This window comes from Anser anser (assembly GCF_964211835.1).
Source record: "Anser anser genome assembly, chromosome: 14".
Taxonomy (NCBI): domain Eukaryota; kingdom Metazoa; phylum Chordata; class Aves; order Anseriformes; family Anatidae; genus Anser; species Anser anser.
This window is the reverse complement of record NC_139735.1, coordinates 21,372,001-21,393,910: the sequence shown is the minus strand read 5'-3', so window position 1 is coordinate 21,393,910 and position 21,910 is coordinate 21,372,001. Positions and strand designations below refer to the sequence as shown.

The following is a 21,910-nucleotide window of genomic DNA, read 5'->3' as shown; positions in this document are numbered from 1 at the left end:
GTTTATACTAGGCCTGCAATAACAACTTTTTCTGCAGGTAAAGAGACTTCTAAACAAGCATCGTACTGGCAATCTGATACATGTGACCCTTTTCTGCAAAACAAAGACATAAAGGACAAATGTGTAACTTGTCAAGCTACTAAAGCGTCAACAGTTGAGAGTATGAAACAGACAGTAAGTTCAAGTCAATGCGACACCTCAAAGCCAGCAGCGCCCCCAGCAGGGATGCTGGGCTTTGGAGACAAATTCAAAACAGTACCTGGAACGTGGGATTGTGATACATGTCTTGTCCAAAACAAACCGGAAGCTACAAAATGTATAGCATGTGAGACACCAAAACCTGGAACGGGAGTAATGCCTGCTCTGACATGACCAGTGGTCACAGACAGCTCGGTGACAGTGACATCCTCCTCGAGCAGCACTGACACAACAGCCACTCTGGGCTTTGAAGACAAATTTAAGAAGGCGAAAGGCTCTTGGGACTGTGGAATATGCCTTGTACCAAATAAGACGGAAGATAACAAATGTGTAGCCTGTCAGTCTGAGAAACCAGGTATGGTCCTTTTTTTCCTGTTGTTTCCATCCTAGCCTCTGTGAATCTTGTACAGAATAAAAGTACGTTGCATATATGGAATATTTTAAGCAACACGATTCCCAGGTACGGTTGATGGGTTAGCGGCTGTCTGCAGGATTGGTTTACAGGCACTTCAGAGGTCTCAGCCCAGGTTCCAGCCTGTCGCATAAATTGAACTGATTGTGAAATGTATTAGTACGGAGCTGGATCAATGCAGATACCCCCGGCTTTGCAGCTGGTGAGGGAAGATGGCTGAAGTGGGTGACTTAATTTAAAAACAACATAGTGATTTTTCACTGGCGAAAATGAGAACTCCATAGAAAGAGTTAAAAATGACTGCGTTTTTCTCTTTCAAAAAATAAGTAAAAAAAATTACAGAATGTGTCCAAAATGCCTCTACTCACCGTTTGTATGTAATTGAGGGGAGATGTGAAGCCAGATTTCAAGACAGTGTAGTCTTAACTAGTCTTAAGCTAAAGCAGAGAGATGCCTATGAAGGTCAGTGGTAGGCTTCAAGAAAGCGAGTGACCCGCTGGGTAACTTCTTCAGGGCAGTACTGGGTTGTTTCCCATTGTGTGTGACCGTAATTGATTTTGAGCGTGGTTGTATTGTTTTTAAAATACGATTCTAATTCTAACTTTGACTCTAAATGTCATTTAACATGCCATTACATCGAAAAACACCTGTGCAAATATATCGTGGAAGAAACAAATTAAGATGGACTAGACCGGGCTTTTGTAATCATCCTGTGCGGTAAGACTGAAATTTCATGAGGTAAGATAATGGATTTCAGACAGAGTTGATTCTCTTGGACTTCCAACCTCTGAGCGGTCAGTCGGCATCTTTGTCTGAGGCTCTTGCCATTGCAAGGAGGAATTTTGGAAATGAGGGGTTTACTGTGACCATGGTGCAGTGAATTGCACGGTTACGTTGCACTTGTCAAGAGGAAGAGCGATGCAAGTAATACTAGGATAAAAGTTTTCTGCGTGTGCTGTGGAAGGGAAGAGCCATTCTTGTCTTTCCGGTTTTGAATTTGAAGCGTTATCTTCTGCTTCTCTCTTAAAAGGCACCTTTTTTTTAAAAGGCACCTGTCAGGCCTCTTTATGGAGGTTACACTGTGGTCAACAGCAGCAGAAGCTTGTGTGCTGAACAGAGTTGTGTGTTGTTTGGAAGCTTTGAGTTCCACTCTGGTTTTTTTGTTTGTTTCTTTGTTTCTTTGTGGGTTTTTGGTGGCTTTTATTTTTTTCAGGGGCGGGGGGGGGGGGAGTTGCGGAGTAATTTTGAACATTTCTGTGGGATTTGACAAATCAAATTTAAAAGTTAATGTTCATTTTATAGTTCATGTTCAAACAGGATGGTTAACTGTCTTGTTTGTCTCACAGAGGGTCCAACACCTGTGACCAGTAGCAGTGCATCTGCATTTTCTGCTCCTTCTGGAGAATTTCTGGATTTAGACAAATTCAAGAAGCCCGAAGGAAGCTGGGATTGGGAGACCTGCTTGGTTCAAAACAAAGCAGAGGCCACGAAGTGTGTAGCCTGTGAAAGTGCAAAGCCAAGCACCAAAGCAGAGCTCAGAGGTAATACTTAATGATTAAAACGAGGATGCATATTCTGTGATTTATTTTTTGGTTTGCTCTGATTTTTTTTATTTTCTTACCTGTTAAGCACAATTATTTTTTCCTTTGAGGTGTGGCAAAATTATTCGTTTTTCCTGTAGGAATATTGCCTAGATAACATCTGTTTCCACACTTTTCCCCAAGAATAAGTTTATCCTTTTTAGAGAAAAGCTTTCATTAATGACGTGCTTGTTCTTTACATGCCCTACACGTTGTTCATTTGGAGTTCAGACTAAAAACATGATCTTTCAAAGAAGTTCGTATACTTTTTAAAGCCAGGTGGTGGGCAGAAAACACAGTTGTGAAAAGTTTTATGTAGAGAGGAAGCATGGGGTTTTCTTGTTTGTTTTACTGTTTGGTGGGTTGTTTGTTAAACAGTTTTGACTGGAAAGATCAGGACTAGAATGTAGTTCAAACCTTCACGTACTGCAGATACACCGTGGGTTACGGACTTGACATTCACTTATTTCTGCAGGTTTTGCTGCTGCGGCTGCGTCCACAAAATGCTGCCTTGCCATCATTTACATTCGGTGTTCACTCAGAGTGTTCAGGTGCAGAGTCTGCAGCTGCCTCACAGTTTATTTTGGGAAGGACAGAAGAGAAGCAGTACTTGCAAACCAGTACTTCAGGTAAACAGAGTATCTTTTGTCTTCACTTGTGCGCTTATGTCCATCAAGTAAGACCTCTGAAACCATACTAGAAAAAATCTGCGGGATTTGATATGTTCATGTACTAGAGCTTTAGAAAAAGTTTAATTCCTATATGCAGCATGTCTTCTGTCCTGGTTATTGATACGTACGCAATTAGTAGCAATCCCTTTTTTGATCTCAACACTAGGTTTAGACAAAAAATTGCGACACCTTAAGGAACCTGTCCTGCATCTCATACAAGCACAGAAGTTGTAGTGTCTCAATGCTAGCAGTACAGTTGGTGGTAAAATCTTTAGTAGGGTGAAATAGAGGCCTCACACTTTTCAGAGAAAAAAAGAGATGAGAGAGAGTATCTTATTCCCACGTACTTGCAACTATGCTGCAGAGTGTACTGCTGTTACTCTAGTGCTACAAAGGTCCAAAAATCACTGAACAGTTATTAGCCAGTTTTGTATTCCTTTAATTTGTTGAAAGACTGCAGTAGAGGATTGAAGTTTTTATTGAGGATCACTGTGTGGAAAAATTCTGATTGTTAAATGTCATTTGTATGACTTAAGAACCACATTTTAGAGTACAGAATTCAGTATTAATTCCAGAAGGGGTAAGGGGAAGGACATTAGCTAGTAATCCCGAACAAAAGCAGTGTATAGAGCTATACTGATTTTAATCGCAGTATTCTTACAGTTGGTCTGTTACTGAATAGATATGTTTTGGGGAGATATGGTGGCCAGGGAGGCGTGTGTGTTTGTGTGCTTCCTCTTCTAGTTAAGGTTCTGGGGTTTGGTTTAGTCAGGAAAATTCGATGAGGCACCTTGTGTAAAAGGAAATGTTAACCAGCATTTTTCAACACGGTGTAGTCCCTTAAAAGTGTCATAGATGAAAAGAGGCCATAACCGCTGGGGGAAAAAGTTAGTGGGAAACTGAGAGCAGGATCACATTCAGTAGTGAGAGAGCAGCAGCCTAGGGAAAGCTGATGAATGACTGTAACAGATAGTTCTATTTTAAGTGTAAAACAACACTCAGTACTTTATAATGGTGGTCTTACCAGAGGGTTCTTCTCCATGGCTCCTAAAAGCACGTCTTGAAGGCATTCGAGTGCAGTGAACTTAAGCTGTAAGAGTTGGGCTGGTAAGCTTGGCCTGATTTGAAGCTGTAGGCACGGGGCTATAATTTCTGAACAGGCTACAAAAGAAACTGTACCACTGTGCTTTTCAGTGCTCCGTTTAGCAAAGCCATCAAATTGTTGCAGGCAATTGATGTTGTTCTTCTAAGAGCACCTGAAAGATATTTTTGTTTGAAGAGTTCAGAGGTACCGGTTAATACTGGTTCAGATAATTACAGCCAGCTCTTGGTGTTTGTGACCAATAAAGTTTGTGGCTCCAAAAGGAGTGGGTTAGTGCTAACTGATTAACTGCTGTATATGCAGAAATATGGAATCTGATTACTTACGCAGAGAGCACTTAAAATGTATTGTTTTGCTGGCTCTCAGTGAGTTGCATCTTAATGCTACCAAGGAATAAGCTTTTTGCTTCTGGCCCAAGTTTTTTAATTTGGTGAAAGCCTTTTCTGTGCACGTGCACATGCCAGAGAGGTTGCTTAAGTAATAGAAGCTATAGTAGCTGCTATCTTCTGTTTTTTGTAGAAGACAGAAATTGAATTCATTAGCTTTGTAACTGTTATGCATACTAGAATTGGTTTTCTCCCTTTTGAAAATAGTAGAGGGTATGCCTATGTCAGATTTGGTGAGCAAGGTGATCAGATGAGGGCACTGCAAGACTGCCAGAACGCACCAGGCCTGGGGGGAAAAGGAATCCGGCTGAGCATAGGAATTTCTAAAAGGTAACCAAGGAGTTGTGCATTGATACAATTATTCTAAATAATCAGATTCTTGTAGCTCTGCCTTTGGAAAGTCTGTGGCCCTTGCTCTAGTGGCTGTACACACGATGCAGTCTACAAAACCAGAAATGCAGAAGTCCTATGTTTTGACTCCCTGGATTCATCAACCTGCTTCAGGACGGCTGGGGGAATCCAACTGTTAAGTCTAGCCAGACAGCGCAACTTGGGCTTAGCTGCCATTGTAACCAGCCTTGTTTCTCAACAGCAGCAAAGCTGAATGCATTGGTAAATATTTTCAGGTTTGGGCCTGCATAAGGTAGAAGGGACAACAAGTGGTTTTATATGCTAGGGAGTTCTTGTTCTTAGAGCTTTCCCTCTAGTTTGAGAGAAGCACATAACTAGTTTTACAGTGGGTTGACAGGAAAGAAGTGGGGGGAAAAATGGGAACGCAGGGAGAAAGCCAAAGGCGTTATTACTAGAACAGGTTTAGAATGCTATTCTTTGCTTTTCATGAGCTTAGGGCAATGGGGAGTTTAAAGCTTAGCACTTCCTGAGAGGGTTTCTTACTCTACCGGCTCAGTTCTATCACTTATTTAAGGCAATTCAGGTCTTTGAACGGTTAAAGAATTGACACCAAATTTGATGAACTTTGATCCAGGATACTGACAAAACAGGACTTCATATAAACAATTTCAGTATGTTCATGAGGTTAGCTTGTGTGTTCTGTTAAATAGTAAAAAATGACACTTCTGTTTCTGTTTACCTAGCATAATTCTGCAAATGTTGCCTCCTTCTGCTTTAGAATGGAAATGCTCTTCTCCAAGAGAGCACTGTCCAAACTTCTTTGCCAAAATTTTTTGATTAAATTAATATTGTTTTATTTTGAAAACAAGAATAAGCCACAAACATGTTTTCTTGCTTCGGCTATCCAGAAGAACGTCAACAGTATTTTCAGATTTTCCTTCCCTACACAACTGTATGTAGGAAGAGTGCAGTTGGAAGCAGAAGACCTAAGATGATGTATCTTCTGTTTGTTTACTACAGTAACAAGACAATGGATTACCTCTTTATTAGAACTTGTGTAGCTTTGCAGTATTGAAACAAATGTAGGTATTAAAATACACATCAGTAATACGTTTCTGAATGGCTGAGTACCGTGCTCTCTTAGCATTGAAATACCCAGCCATTGGATTAGTTTGTCCCTCATGTTTGCTGAGTTTGGAAGCTATTTCAGAATGCCTTCAGCTTGTATTCTTCCCCAAAAGCATAGAACTCACTTCTCTGCATCCCCAATTCAAGTGAGAGAAACTGGGCACTGCAGACACAGGAGGTCTGCCTGTACAGAATCAGTGAAGACAAGTCTAAACAGCGGATTTTTTTGAATATGCAGCTGGGTTATCTGAATGTTCTTTATGCAGTGTACCTCAGTTTTAGTACAGATAGCACTTGTCTTGGTTCTTGTCATTAGTCTGAAGCTGCCCCTGAGAAAATCTTGAAAGGGAAAGTAGTGAAAGCTAATCAGCTGGCCCTTTCTTCTTAAGAACCAGCGTATTTTGTAATTCTCCCACTAATAATAAGGCGTCATGCTGGAGAATCGCGATTGTGTTGTTAAGCAAGACTGACTTCACCTGAGTGGTATAGTTGGCAGCTGTTGAATGTTTAATGGACTTTAAACAAACAAAAAAACAGAGCAGGTGGAGGTAGACATGGCAAACTGACAGGCAGTGTCAGATGCTTCTTTGAAATGGATAATCTGACTCCATTCACTTCTTTCTGGAAATAAGATCTAGTAATTAAACAAATAAAAGATAGAAGGGTTAAGACTGCATCTTTAAAGCAGCTGTGCTTGATAAATGTCTCTGGTCTTAAATCAATCTTTAGCAAAGCACAGAGACTTAGCAGCAGCTTGCTTATGCCAACGCTAAAAATACTTGATGTGTACAGGTAACCATGTCAAGGCTCTGGAGTTAATCCATGAGAACAATTCCTTCTGGTATTGGCAAAGGTGAGGATGCTTGCTTCTATAGAAATGAGGTTTTGAGCTGTGACTTAAGCTGTCACTTAGGTGACTGTTTAGGAAAGCTTCCTTTTAAGTTTTGAAGTATGTAAGCTAACAAATTGTTTAAGTTCAGAACTGGGTTTACAGTTTCTTGTTCTCTGACTGTATGCAACTCCTCATGTTTCAGACTGAAAGCAGAATTGCAGCGGTACCAGTCATACAACTATAATGATTATTACCAAGATTACCAGAACTACTATTCGCAGAGGAGTTACGATGCTTATGCTGACTACAACTACAGCTCCTATGCTCCCTATGACAGCATGCAAGCTGTTGGAGACTGCTCTTTAGGAGATTCTTTAATGGCTCCAGCTGTTTTTGAGGTAAAGATAGTGCACGCTTGCTGTAAAGAAAATATTTCACAGATAATATGTTGTACACACAAAGATTTGTGTGAATCAGCAAAAAGAATCCGAAGTTGAAAACATGCTTTCTGCTTAGTGTGAAGTTAAAAGAGCAGATTCCATTCAGAGGTGTTTGTATTTAAGTGCTTAAATAGTAAATCCATAGAATTAGTGATTTATACACCATTATTTGTTCACGCATACCAAAGAATGGTTTTGACAGCATAATTGCGTACGCTTCTTCTGTTCCTGTTCTTCTGATTTGCTTTGCTTAAAGCAAATTAAACAGTTGTTGTAAGTGGTCTTATCGTGGTCAATGTATTAGTTGTGACCTCCGGAAGTCCCTTCCAACCTGTACTGTAATATTGGCTTTCTTCTTAAAATAAATAGATAAAATGCCATCTATCCTTGTAGTTGTAGGAAGAAGGAATGGGTTGAGACTGCAGCACTTTGAATCTGTGATGCTTTCTGAAATGAGTTATGATTAAACTTAGCCTTTTCTGTCTTTCAGGAATCTTCAGTTATGACTGCAATCGGTGATGACCTAATTACTGACGGTAATAAGGGTTCTGTCATTGTCACTTGAGTTTAGCCATACTTGTGCCTTTTAACAATACAAGCCAACCTCTACTGGATGAAGAACATCTTGAAAATTCAGCTGAGGTCAAACCTCTGTGGGGTTGATCTGCATTCAGCTGGGGTTTTAAAGCTGATACAGCATACACTGACCGCATCAAGTAAAACGGGACACTGTCAATGCTTCGCAGCAGGTTTCTTGTACCTGTGCCTTCATTCCCATTTGAAAATGGTCTAAGACAGAATTTTGTTCTTTGTATTGGTTCCGCTAAACAGATTTTGTATTAGAAACTCAGTAATATGCAAAAGCTTTGTTCTCCACCCTGAGGTAAAAGCTTATGTTGCAGATTCCAAAAGGAGGATTCAGCTTGCACTTACAAATACGGTACAAAACATATTTGTGTCCTGGAAGGTTTGCAAAGTTCCTCACGTGGAGGCATTTTGTGTTAGTGTTTAGAAACTATCCTATGTAACGTGTATTGCCGTAGAAGTGAATTAAATGACTCTTGGGAGGGTTTCATGGCTGATTATCCTTAAACGTTATCTTTACTATCTTAAACATTGTCTTTGTCTTTATCTTGAAAGACAATTCTAGTCCCAGCCTTCTAATATACAAATTCCCAAAAGTTGGAGCTGTGAGGCTCAAAATTTTAGAGGACTAAATACCTCACTAAAATTAGTAGATCTAATAGCTTATTACACTTAGCTTAAAATACATTTTGTTAGCCATTTCACATGAAGTTTTTTTGTGCGCATGCCTCAGATTTGATACTTGGACTTACCAGGCTTTTATTTTCAGATCCACAGCTCTACTTGGATGTTGATGAAATGAACAGACAATTCACGGAGACAAGCGAAGAACTCTACGATTCACTCATGAATTGTCACTGGCAACCTCTGGATACGGTCACTTCTGAAATCCCCTCTGCTATTTAAGCGTCTTCTAGAGCATGACCGTTAGGACCAAAGTGCTAAAACTACATTTCTTCTACATTATTCTAGCTCATAAGTTTTAAAGCACAATGATAGGTTGGGGTTTTTTTGCTATGCTTTTGACAGTTTCTGTAATCTTTTTGTTCATCACTCTCTTCTTGGAGCATCATGAAGTCATGTAAATATTCGAGAAATGTAAAGAGGTAAATGGGGTCTTATCTTAAAGATAAGACTTGCCTGTGTAAATAAAAGATTTGTTTCTGCAAACCTGCCAGCAAGGGATTTTACTTGTACCTGTGTGCAGCACGTTCTCTTCCGGCTTATGGAATTTAACAAGGTAGTAAGGGTATTTCATCTGTCTTTATTTTTATATGGGCATTAGGACACAAGCAAAATCTAGCTTCCCCTTGTTTTCCTGGTTCCTTAGGTAAGCGACAAGCCAAGCCTTTCATGTGCTTGCTTAGACTGGAAGTATGTATGGGAGACACTCACAGGCCTTGCTATGGAAACACCTGTGCCCACTTTTTCCTGCAGGCTGCTGGCTCTAACTGTACTACTGATACATGCTAGGTCAGCTAAAATTGGCTTATAAATAGGGTATGTTAAGCATATGGAAGTGTAGACTTCAACTGCCATAGCTACAAACATCCCGTGGAATGAGGATGATGTCTGCTGGCACTCTCTGCATCAGCATTCAGTTTTCCCTTGCCCTTCTTACTGTTAGACTTCTCAGCTGACGCTTTACAGCGAAGAAATTGCTACAACATAATCCGTGTTCTTAAACCTAAAAAAAAAAAATCTTGGAGAAAACAACTTGCTGGTTTTCCCTCCTTGCTGGCAAGGAGAAAAATAGTCCACCAGGAACAACAAAAAAATCCTAGTAACAGCTCCTTAAGTTATACCCTCTGCTACCCTCTCTGATTGCTCTGGTCTTCCTTCATTCGTGGTAATGAAGTTTTTAAAGCTCTGGTAGAAGGATGACAGCACTCAAGTCAAAGGAGATGAGAGCAATGAGGAAAGCTTTGCTTTAAGCTAGAGCAGTCTTGCGAGTTGCTGCCTTTATGCTGTTCTTATCTTGAAGGGTACAGAGTCTTTTCCAGTCATAGGGACTCCATAACCCTATGAGTATGGAGAAATAGTTGCTAATTAACAGTGTGTATAATAAGTAAGTGAGGCTGGAAACAAAAGAATATTCCTCCAAGAAAAAAAAGGAAGCAGAAATTACTGTACTTAATAGCTGGGGAAGCTGTTAAAGCTAGTTGACACAGTTCTGGTACTGCCGTGTGTGTTTTGGGGGCAACATAAACCATAATTGCTGTGATGGCAGGTAAGAATCCAATTCTTTTTTATGGCTTAGTGTAGTCAGTGAAAGCAGTGGTCCTAAGCTGCATGCTGTTCTTAAATGTAATGCAAATTCTCTTTTGTGACTCCTCAGTACTTCCAGGTTACTTGTAGCTGATCACCAGCAACTGCTTCTGTTAGCTATTAGCTGTTGGGTTTTTGCTAGGAATACTTTCAGTCCTGAATTGAAATGATGACATCCTGAAACAGAAGAGGCTCTTGGAGTATTGTAGGAAGCACATTCTTCCTGGTTCTAGTGCAGGTGTACACGTAGGAGGAGGCAGAAGGCAAAGAACCTCACATAGGTGGAGGGGGTGAGGTGGCATCACAGTTAGAGCTGTTGCAGTTAACTCTTCCCAAAGCATGAAAGCAACGTGGCTGGGAACAGGGATTTGTTGGGTTGCTTCTTTGTGTGAGCCAGGGAGTCTTTTGAGGGGCAGATTAATAAGAATATGACACAAGGTAGAGGTGCAATAGATGAAGCAAAGAATCTGGGTGGGAAAAGGGTTGCTTGTACGTGTCTATGGAATTGTTTCAGGGGACTGAGCTGGGGCAAATTCAAGATAATAGATGCAGCCTCCTTGAATTTGGATGGCAGTGCTGAAGCTTCAAAACCTTACAAGGTTTGATGCCACTGCAATTGTAGTGCATAGCTGTGGTACTTGAGCTCAGAAGTGCAAACTGCACAGGATTTTTTTATCTATTTTCTTCAACGTGAGCAGCAAAACATCTTCCAGGAATGTGCCTGGGTGCTACGCTGCTTTGACACGGCTTGCTTTGCATCACCAAACACAGTAGTTAGGTTGCATCGAGTACTTTGTGGAAACATTCATTGTGTTGTCACCCAGAAATGGGATGCTACAGATATGTGTTGGCCCGGCAGTATCAGTGCTGGTTTTTGGCCTTTGAGAGGTTGGTCCATAACATGTGACCTGTGTAACGAGAGGCCCACATAGATTGGTGACTTCATTAAGTCTGATGCTGTGGTGGTGTGTGACCCAAGGCCCTGAACGTCAGAAAATCAGGCTGTGGCCACCTATTTTATGCAGACTTTGCCTATTAACAAGGTCTCTACACTGTACGTTAGAGACGTGCGCCTCCTTTTCCGGACTAGATAGCGAAAATACCAGTTTTGTAGTTCAGTGAATGAGATTGGTTGGGCTGTTTGTTCTCCAGAGCTGAAAAATGTTGGGAGTGTATTCTCTTGGAGTCCACAGAAATGAAAATGATGAGAGGAAGAGAACGTTGGTTGCAGCCCGCGTGCTGCTGTTATAAAGTAGTTCTCTGATGTCTTTTTCCCTCTGCTGAGACTTATCAGCCTATCGTCCTTTCCTGTTAGGAGCGCATACCTGGCTTGGGATGGTGTGCGCAGGGCAGATTCTTTACCGTAAGAGCACAGTGAATGCCAGACTTCTTCCTGTACTGCCGTGTTAACCGTGAGTCACAAATTCAGGAAGCAGTGATTGCATCGGAACTGCTAGAATGCTTTGCGGAGTCTTTTTACTGGGTAAACTTCACAGCTGCAGTTACAACTTCCAGCCTGTGTTAGCTGAACACATCGTACTGGTGCCCGCCATCAGTTTGACAAAGATGGGATTGCAGTAGGAACTTGCTTTTTTCCTTCTTTTTAATTAAACAAGTCTTTGAAGCAACTTTTCCAACACCGCCATACTTCACTTCTTCCAGTTATTTTCTGTTTTACTTAGCTGAAATGTTTTTTTTTCTTCCAAGCTTGAGGAAGTTTTCTACAAGAATGTCCCGTAATGATTTCATAAACTCTTTTCGTTGTACCTAGCTGCAACAGAGAATGCTTTTATTCAAAAACCTGCTGGTTTTCTTTTCCAAGAAGTAGTGGGGTTTTTCCTATCTCTTCACTGATGGGAAAGGCTGTAGGACAGTAGCTTGAGGGGCTGCTAATGCTGTCATCAGTGAGCCGGGAAGAGGCAGGAGTCCGAAACGGGTAAAAAGTACTTAAAAGGATACCAAAAGAGTAAACGGTACTTAAGCCGTGGATGTTTCTTTTTGCAGGGATGCTCTGGACCAACCGCTTCTTTCTAGCGCTACCTCAAAGTAACTTGCAGATAGAACTCACAGGGAAGGTTGATCAAATGGTGATGATCGCTGTCATTCTGCTGGACACGCAGATACTTGCCTTTCGTTTTGGCTCATTTTTAATACCAATTAACTTCAGTGCCTCGCGTTAATAGACACCGTTTGACTGCATCGGCAAATGTTTCTGAGTCGTGAGTGTCGTTAAAGGCCTGTCACCTGTTGTGGTTTAACCCGGCTGGCAGCTAAACACCACACAGCCGTTCGCTCACCCTCCCCCCTCCCTCTCTGGGATGGGGGAGAGAAACGGGAAAGTGAAGCCGGTGAGTTGAGATAAAGACAGTTTATTAAGACAGGAATATAATAATAACAATAATAGTAATAATAGTGATAATGGTAATAGTATTAATAATAATAATGTGTAAGAAAACAAGTGATGCACAACGCAATTGCTCACCACCCGCTGACCGATGCCCAGCCTATCCCCGAGCAGCCGGCCCCCCACCCCAGCCAGCCACCCCTATGTATTGTTTAGCATGACGCCAGATGGTATGGAATACCCCTTTGGCCAGTTTGGGTCAGCTGTCCTGGGTCTGTCCCCTCCCAGCTCCTGCTGCACCCCCAGCCTGCTCGCTGGCAGGACAGAGCGAGAAGCCGAAAAGTCCTTGGCCTGGTGTAAACACTGCTCTGCAACAATTAAAACATCAGCATGTTATCAGCGCTCTTCTCATCCTAATCCAAAACATAGCACCCTACCAGCTACTATGAGGGAAAATTAACTCTGTCCTAACTGGAACCAGGACAAACTGCTTCAGCACTTTTGATCTTTTACAAACTCAGCTAAATTATTTAAGTTCTACTTTGGGCACCGTGTTCCTTCATCAGCCAGGATTTTGTGGATAGAGTTGAGTCTTCTTATCACGCGAGGCCAATAAAACAACTGAGTAATTTAAACCTTTGTGGCTGCTCCCACCCCCAACACTTTCCCATTCCCATGACGACTTCTCATCCCCCAAATGACTTCTCACCCCCAGGTCTCACTCGGGGACCCACCACCCGCAGCCGCTCCCCATCAGGAGCAGACATCCCCAAACCAATTGGCGACGCGGGCAGCGGCAGAGGGCTGCGTTCAGCCCCCACCCCCCCACCCCCCCCCGCTGACCGATGCAGGAAATAAGTGCAGGCAGAGGCTTTGCAGGGTGGAACAGTTTGTAATTTATTCCCGGGGTAATTAATTGTGGCTGCCACCCCCAGCCCGTCCCCAGGTGAGGCCCGGCCGCCTGCTCAGGCGGGGGGCCCGGCCTGCCGGCCCGTGCGGTCTCCGGCCCCCGGCTCCTCCTGCCTGACCCTATGCAGCCAGGACGTGTCCCCGACGTCGTCGTCCTGCTGGGACCTTGGCAGTCTGCGCCCCACCTGCCCCGCGTGCCAGGAGAAGCTCCTGACGAGCTCTCCTGCCATGGAGGGGCTGCGCTCCCTGCGCCGGGGCGAGACGCTGCGGGAGCGGTAGCTGGAGGGGCTCGTCTGGCGCTGCTGCTGCTGCTGCCGCTGCCCCAGCCGTGCGTTGCGCTGGAACCTCCTGCGTGGTCGTCGGGCCAGGCGCACGATGCCAATGATGTGCCCGCGGCACAGCGGGCAGGTGTCTCTTTCGGCAGCCCAGACGTGGACACACTCCAGGCAGAAGATGTGCCTGCAGGGGTCGATGCGAGCCGCGCTGGACATGCGCTCCAAACAGATGGGGCACGTCTCCTCCTCGGGGGCCTCCTCTGGCTGCCGCCGTGGCCGCCAGCTCATGATGCCTGTGGCCGCCGCAACGTGGAGCTGGTTTTCGTCTGGGGGAGGCTGCCCTGGTGCCAGGCACTTAGCAGCAGCCTGGGGTCTTCAGCACCCCCCGGGTCGCCGGCAGGACCTCGATGCCTTGCGTGTCGCTGTCTGGATCTCGACGCTTGGCGTGACACCAGCAGGACTACTGCAGATAGGAGCAGGAAGAAAACATTGCAGCAGCAAAGAGACATCAGCTTTCTAGGTTCAACCAATTGTCTAGAGTACTGTAGCGGTAACTGTTCTGTGTATGGATTGCAGACATTGCCGTTAGAATGGCAAATCTGCTTGTGGTAGGTTATACATGGCAAGACCGCGCTTAGGACAGATGAGGCAGATAGATGTCTATAGATTTGAGAACATTACCGAAGGACCTCGATGGCTCGGGTGCAACAGCAATGGCTTCGCGTGTGCCTCTCGGCACACCTCCGCCTCTCTCTTTCCTTCCAGCCTTAGGACCTCGAGCTTTCGATACCGCCAGCTGGACTGGCCGCAGGCGCGCCGCTCAGGGCATTTATAGCCAGCCACCTCTTGTGAGGCAATAGGGTGACATCACCAGGGTCTCGGGGTGCCCCTGTTGGCAGCACTGACAGAGATCACCTGACTGTTGCGAGAAAATGCTGATGTGAGATGGCTGCTCCATGCTGACAGAAGCCAAGCAAGGAGAGCGGTATTAGGCTAATTAAGAAAAGCCATCTCGGAAGAGACCGAACCCAAGAGTGGGCCAAGGAGTGGGCCCTAAGGTATCAAGAATAAAGTGTCACTTCAAATACGTTCAAATACGTGAGACTCCCATCAAGTCAGTGCTTGATGGGCACCCCGAGACCCTGGTGATGTCACCCTATTGCCTCACAAGAGGTGGCTGGCTATAAATGCCCTGAGCGGCGCGCCTGCGGCCAGTCCAGCTGGCGGTATCGAAAGCTCGAGGTCCTAAGGCTGGAAGGAAAGAGAGAGGCGGAGGTGTGCCGAGAGGCACACGCGAAGCCATTGCTGTTGCACCCGAGCCATCGAGGTCCTTCGGTAATGTTCTCAAATCTATAGACATCTATCTGCCTCATCTGTCCTAAGCGCGGTCTTGCCATGTATAACCTACCACAAGCAGATTTGCCATTCTAACGGCAATGTCTGCAATCCATACACAGAACAGTTACCGCTACAGTACTCTAGACAATTGGTTGAACCTAGAAAGCTGATGTCTCTTTGCTGCTGCAATGTTTTCTTCCTGCTCCTATCTGCAGTAGTCCTGCTGGTGTCACGCCAAGCGTCGAGATCCAGACAGCGACACGCAAGGCATCGAGGTCCTGCCGGCGACCCGGGGGGTGCTGAAGACCCCAGGCTGCTGCTAAGTGCCTGGCACCAGGGCAGCCTCCCCCAGACGAAAACCAGCTCCACGTTGCGGCGGCCACAGGCATCATGAGCTGGCGGCCACGGCGGCAGCCAGAGGAGGCCCCCGAGGAGGAGACGTGCCCCATCTGTTTGGAGCGCATGTCCAGCGCGGCTCGCATCGACCCCTGCAGGCACATCTTCTGCCTGGAGTGTGTCCACGTCTGGGCTGCCGAAAGAGACACCTGCCCGCTGTGCCGCGGGCACATCATTGGCATCGTGCGCCTGGCCCGACGACCACGCAGGAGGTTCCAGCGCAACGCACGGCTGGGGCAGCGGCAGCAGCAGCAGCAGCGCCAGACGAGCCCCTCCAGCTACCGCTCCCGCAGCGTCTCGCCCCGGCGCAGGGAGCGCAGCCCCTCCATGGCAGGAGAGCTCGTCAGGAGCTTCTCCTGGCACGCGGGGCAGGTGGGGCGCAGACTGCCAAGGTCCCAGCAGGACGACGACGTCGGGGACACGTCCTGGCTGCATAGGGTCAGGCAGGAGGAGCCGGGGGCCGGAGACCGCACGGGCCGGCAGGCCGGGCCCCCCGCCTGAGCAGGCGGCCGGGCCTCACCTGGGGACGGGCTGGGGGTGGCAGCCACAATTAATTACCCCGGGAATAAATTACAAACTGTTCCACCCTGCAAAGCCTCTGCCTGCACTTATTTCCTGCATCGGTCAGCGGGGGGGGGTGGGGGGGTGGGGGCTGAACGCAGCCCTCTGCCGCTGCCCGCGTCGCCAATTGGTTTGGGGATGTCTGCTCCTGATGGGGAGCGGCTGCGGGTGGTGGGTCCCCGAGTGAGACCTGGGGGTGAGAAGTCATTTGGGGGATGAGAAGTCGTCATGGGAATGGGAAAGTGTTGGGGGTGGGAGCAGCCACAAAGGTTTAAATTACTCAGTTGTTTTATTGGCCTCGCGTGATAAGAAGACTCAACTCTATCCACAAAATCCTGGCTGATGAAGGAACACGGTGCCCAAAGTAGAACTTAAATAATTTAGCTGAGTTTGTAAAAGATCAAAAGTGCTGAAGCAGTTTGTCCTGGTTCCAGTTAGGACAGAGTTAATTTTCCCTCATAGTAGCTGGTAGGGTGCTATGTTTTGGATTAGGATGAGAAGAGCGCTGATAACATGCTGATGTTTTAATTGTTGCAGAGCAGTGTTTACACCAGGCCAAGGACTTTTCGGCTTCTCGCTCTGTCCTGCCAGCGAGCAGGCTGGGGGTGCAGCAGGAGCTGGGAGGGGACAGACCCAGGACAGCTGACCCAAACTGGCCAAAGGGGTATTCCATACCATCTGGCGTCATGCTAAACAATACATAGGGGTGGCTGGCTGGGGTGGGGGGCCGGCTGCTCGGGGATAGGCTGGGCATCGGTCAGCGGGTGGTGAGCAATTGCGTTGTGCATCACTTGTTTTCTTACACATTATTATTATTAATACTATTACCATTATCACTATTATTACTATTATTGTTATTATTATATTCCTGTCTTAATAAACTGTCTTTATCTCAACTCACCGGCTTCACTTTCCCGTTTCTCTCCCCCATCCCAGAGAGGGAGGGGGGAGGGTGAGCGAACGGCTGTGTGGTGTTTAGCTGCCAGCCGGGTTAAACCACAACAGGTGACAGGCCTTTAACGACACTCACGACTCAGAAACATTTGCCGATGCAGTCAAACGGTGTCTATTAACGCGAGGCACTGAAGTTAATTGGTATTAAAAATGAGCCAAAACGAAAGGCAAGTATCTGCGTGTCCAGCAGAATGACAGCGATCATCACCATTTGATCAACCTTCCCTGTGAGTTCTATCTGCAAGTTACTTTGAGGTAGCGCTAGAAAGAAGCGGTTGGTCCAGAGCATCCCTGCAAAAAGAAACATCCACGGCTTAAGTACCGTTTACTCTTTTGGTATCCTTTTAAGTACTTTTTACCCGTTTCGGACTCCTGCCTCTTCCCGGCTCACTGATGACAGCATTAGCAGCCCCTCAAGCTACTGTCCTACAGCCTTTCCCATCAGTGAAGAGATAGGAAAAACCCCACTACTTCTTGGAAAAGAAAACCAGCAGGTTTTTGAATAAAAGCATTCTCTGTTGCAGCTAGGTACAACGAAAAGAGTTTATGAAATCATTACGGGACATTCTTGTAGAAAACTTCCTCAAGCTTGGAAGAAAAAAAAACATTTCAGCTAAGTAAAACAGAAAATAACTGGAAGAAGTGAAGTATGGCGGTGTTGGAAAAGTTGCTTCAAAGACTTGTTTAATTAAAAAGAAGGAAAAAAGCAAGTTCCTACTGCAATCCCATCTTTGTCAAACTGATGGCGGGCACCAGTACGATGTGTTCAGCTAACACAGGCTGGAAGTTGTAACTGCAGCTGTGAAGTTTACCCAGTAAAAAGACTCCGCAAAGCATTCTAGCAGTTCCGATGCAATCACTGCTTCCTGAATTTGTGACTCACGGTTAACACGGCAGTACAGGAAGAAGTCTGGCATTCACTGTGCTCTTACGGTAAAGAATCTGCCCTGCGCACACCATCCCAAGCCAGGTATGCGCTCCTAACAGGAAAGGACGATAGGCTGATAAGTCTCAGCAGAGGGAAAAAGACATCAGAGAACTACTTTATAACAGCAGCACGCGGGCTGCAACCAACGTTCTCTTCCTCTCATCATTTTCATTTCTGTGGACTCCAAGAGAATACACTCCCAACATTTTTCAGCTCTGGAGAACAAACAGCCCAACCAATCTCATTCACTGAACTACAAAACTGGTATTTTCGCTATCTAGTCCGGAAAAGGAGGCGCACGTCTCTAACGTACAGTGTAGAGACCTTGTTAATAGGCAAAGTCTGCATAAAATAGGTGGCCACAGCCTGATTTTCTGACGTTCAGGGCCTTGGGTCACACACCACCACAGCATCAGACTTAATGAAGTCACCAATCTATGTGGGCCTCTCGTTACACAGGTCACATGTTATGGACCAACCTCTCAAAGGCCAAAAACCAGCACTGATACTGCCGGGCCAACACATATCTGTAGCATCCCATTTCTGGGTGACAACACAATGAATGTTTCCACAAAGTACTCGATGCAACCTAACTACTGTGTTTGGTGATGCAAAGCAAGCCGTGTCAAAGCAGCGTAGCACCCAGGCACATTCCTGGAAGATGTTTTGCTGCTCACGTTGAAGAAAATAGATAAAAAAATCCTGTGCAGTTTGCACTTCTGAGCTCAAGTACCACAGCTATGCACTACAATTGCAGTGGCATCAAACCTTGTAAGGTTTTGAAGCTTCAGCACTGCCATCCAAATTCAAGGAGGCTGCATCTATTATCTTGAATTTGCCCCAGCTCAGTCCCCTGAAACAATTCCATAGACACGTACAAGCAACCCTTTTCCCACCCAGATTCTTTGCTTCATCTATTGCACCTCTACCTTGTGTCATATTCTTATTAATCTGCCCCTCAAAAGACTCCCTGGCTCACACAAAGAAGCAACCCAACAAATCCCTGTTCCCAGCCACGTTGCTTTCATGCTTTGGGAAGAGTTAACTGCAACAGCTCTAACTGTGATGCCACCTCACCCCCTCCACCTATGTGAGGTTCTTTGCCTTCTGTCTCCTCCTACGTGTACACCTGCACTAGAACCAGGAAGAATGTGCTTCCTACAATACTCCAAGAGCCTCTTCTGTTTCAGGATGTCATCATTTCAATTCAGGACTGAAAGTATTCCTAGCAAAAACCCAACAGCTAATAGCTAACAGAAGCAGTTGCTGGTGATCAGCTACAAGTAACCTGGAAGTACTGAGGAGTCACAAAAGAGAATTTGCATTACATTTAAGAACAGCATGCAGCTTAGGACCACTGCTTTCACTGACTACACTAAGCCATAAAAAAGAACTGGATTCTTACCTGCCATCACAGCAATTATGGTTTATGTTGCCCCCAAAACACACACGGCAGTACCAGAACTGTGTCAACTAGCTTTAACAGCTTCCCCAGCTATTAAGTACAGTAATTTCTGCTTCCTTTTTTTTCTTGGAGGAATATTCTTTTGTTTCCAGCCTCACTTACTTATTATACACACTGTTAATTAGCAACTATTTCTCCATATTCATAGGGTTATGGAGTCCCTATGACTGGAAAAGACTCTGTACCCTTCAAGATAAAGAACAGCATAAAGGCAGCAACTCGCAAGACTGCTCTAGCTTAAAGCAAAGCTTTCCTCATTGCTCTCATCTCCTTTGACTTGAGTGCTGTCATCCTTCTACCAGAGCTTTAAAACTTCATTACCATGAATGAAGGAAGACCAGAGCAATCAGAGAGGGTAGCAGAGGGTATAACTTAAGGAGCTGTTACTAGGATTTTTTTGTTGTTCCTGGTGGACTATTTTTCTCCTTGCCAGCAAGGAGGGAAAACCAGCAAGTTGTTTTCTCCAAGATTTTTTTTTTTTAGGTTTAAGAACACGGATTATGTTGTAGCAATTTCTTCGCTGTAAAGCGTCAGCTGAGAAGTCTAACAGTAAGAAGGGCAAGGGAAAACTGAATGCTGATGCAGAGAGTGCCAGCAGACATCATCCTCATTCCACGGGATGTTTGTAGCTATGGCAGTTGAAGTCTACACTTCCATATGCTTAACATACCCTATTTATAAGCCGATTTTAGCTGACCTAGCATGTATCAGTAGTACAGTTAGAGCCAGCAGCCTGCAGGAAAAAGTGGGCACAGGTGTTTCCATAGCAAGGCCTGTGAGTGTCTCCCATACATACTTCCAGTCTAAGCAAGCACATGAAAGGCTTGGCTTGTCGCTTACCTAAGGAACCAGGAAAACAAGGGGAAGCTAGATTTTGCTTGTGTCCTAATGCCCATATAAAAATAAAGACAGATGAAATACCCTTACTACCTTGTTAAATTCCATAAGCCGGAAGAGAACGTGCTGCACACAGGTACAAGTAAAATCCCTTGCTGGCAGGTTTGCAGAAACAAATTTTTTATTTACACAGGCAAGTCTATCTTTAGACCCCATTTACCTCTTTACATTTCTCGAATATTTACATGACTTCATGGTGCTCCAAGAGAGTGATGAACAAAAAGATTACAGAAACTGTCAAAAGCATAGCAAAAAAAACCCAACCTATCATTGTGCTTTAAAACTTATGAGCTAGAATAATGTAGAAGAAATGTAGTTTTAGCACTTTGGTCCTAACGGTCATGCTCTAGAAGACACTTAAATAGCAGAGGGGATTTCAGAAGTGACCGTATCCAGAGGTTGCCAGTGACAATTCATGAGTGAATCGTAGAGTTCTTCGCTTGTCTCCGTGAATTGTCTGTTCATTTCATCAACATCCAAGTAGAGCTGTGGATCTGAAAATAAAAGCCTGGTAAGTCCAAGTATCAAATCTGAGGCATGCACGCAAAAAAACTTCACGTGAAATGGCTAATAAAATGTATTTTAAGCTAAGTGTAATAAGCTATTAGATCTACTAATTTTAGTGAGGTATTTAGTCCTCTAAAATTTTGAGCCTCACAACTCCAACTTTTGGGAATTTGTATATTAGAAGGCTGGGACTAGAATTGTCTTTCAAGATAAAGACAAAGACAATGTTTAAGATAGTAAAGATAACGTTTAAGGATAATCAGCCATGAAACCCTCCCAAGAGTCATTTAATTCACTTCTACGGCAATACACGTTACATAGGATAGTTTCTAAACACTAACACAAAATGCCTCCACGTGAGGAACTTTGCAAACCTTCCAGGACACAAATATGTTTTGTACCGTATTTGTAAGTGCAAGCTGAATCCTCCTTTTGGAATCTGCAACATAAGCTTTTACCTCAGGGTGGAGAACAAAGCTTTTGCATATTACTGAGCTTCTAATATAAAATCTGTTTAGCGGAACCAATACAAAGAACAAAATTCTGTCTTAGACCATTTTCAAATGGGAATGAAGGCACAGGTACAAGAAACCTGCTGCGAAGCATTGACAGTGTCCCGTTTTACTTGATGCGGTCAGTGTATGCTGTATCAGCTTTAAAACCCCAGCTGATTGCAGATCAACCCCACAGAGGTTTGACCTCAGCTGAATTTTCAAGATGTTCTTCATCCAGTAGAGGTTGGCTTGTATTGTTAAAAGGCACAAGGATGGCTAAACTCAAGTGACAATGATAGAACCCTTATTACCGTCAGTAATTAGGTCATCACCGATTGCAGTCATAACTGAAGATTCCTGAAAGACAGAAAAGGCTAAGTTTAATCATAACTCATTTCAGAAAGCATCACAGATTCAAAGTGCTGCAGTCTCAACCCATTCCTTCTTCCTACAACTACAAGGATAGATGGCATTTTATCTACTTATTTTTAGAAGAAAGCCAATATTACAGTACAGGTTGGAAGGGACCTCCGGAGGTCACAACTAATAAATTGACCACTTACATAAGACCACTTACAACAACTGTTTAATTTGCTTTAAGCAAAGCAAATCAGAAGAACAGGAACAGAAGAAGCGTACGCAATTATGCTGTCAAAACCATTCTTTGGTATGCGTGAACAAATAATGGTGTATAAATCACTAATTCTATGGATTTACTATTTAAGCACTTAAATACAAACACCTCTGAATGGAATCTGCTCTTTTAACTTCACACTAAGCAGAAAGCATGTTTTCAACTTCGGATTCTTTTTGCTGATTCACACAAATCTGTACAACGTATTATCTGTGAAATATTTTCTTTACAGCAAGCGTGCACTATCTTTACCTC

At 44.5% G+C, this 21,910-nt stretch overlaps 1 long non-coding RNA gene across 1 annotated transcript; it reads left to right on the top strand.

Moving 5' to 3' along the window:
- The first annotated feature begins 1,983 nt into the window (after nt 1-1,983).
- On the top strand, nt 1,984-6,949 carry LOC310881569. The gene is made up of 3 exons (XR_014572453.1): nt 1,984-2,151; nt 2,666-2,819; nt 6,863-6,949. It is a non-coding gene; the product is annotated as an uncharacterized lncRNA (long non-coding RNA).
- Nucleotides 6,950-21,910: the final 14,961 nt, after the last annotated feature.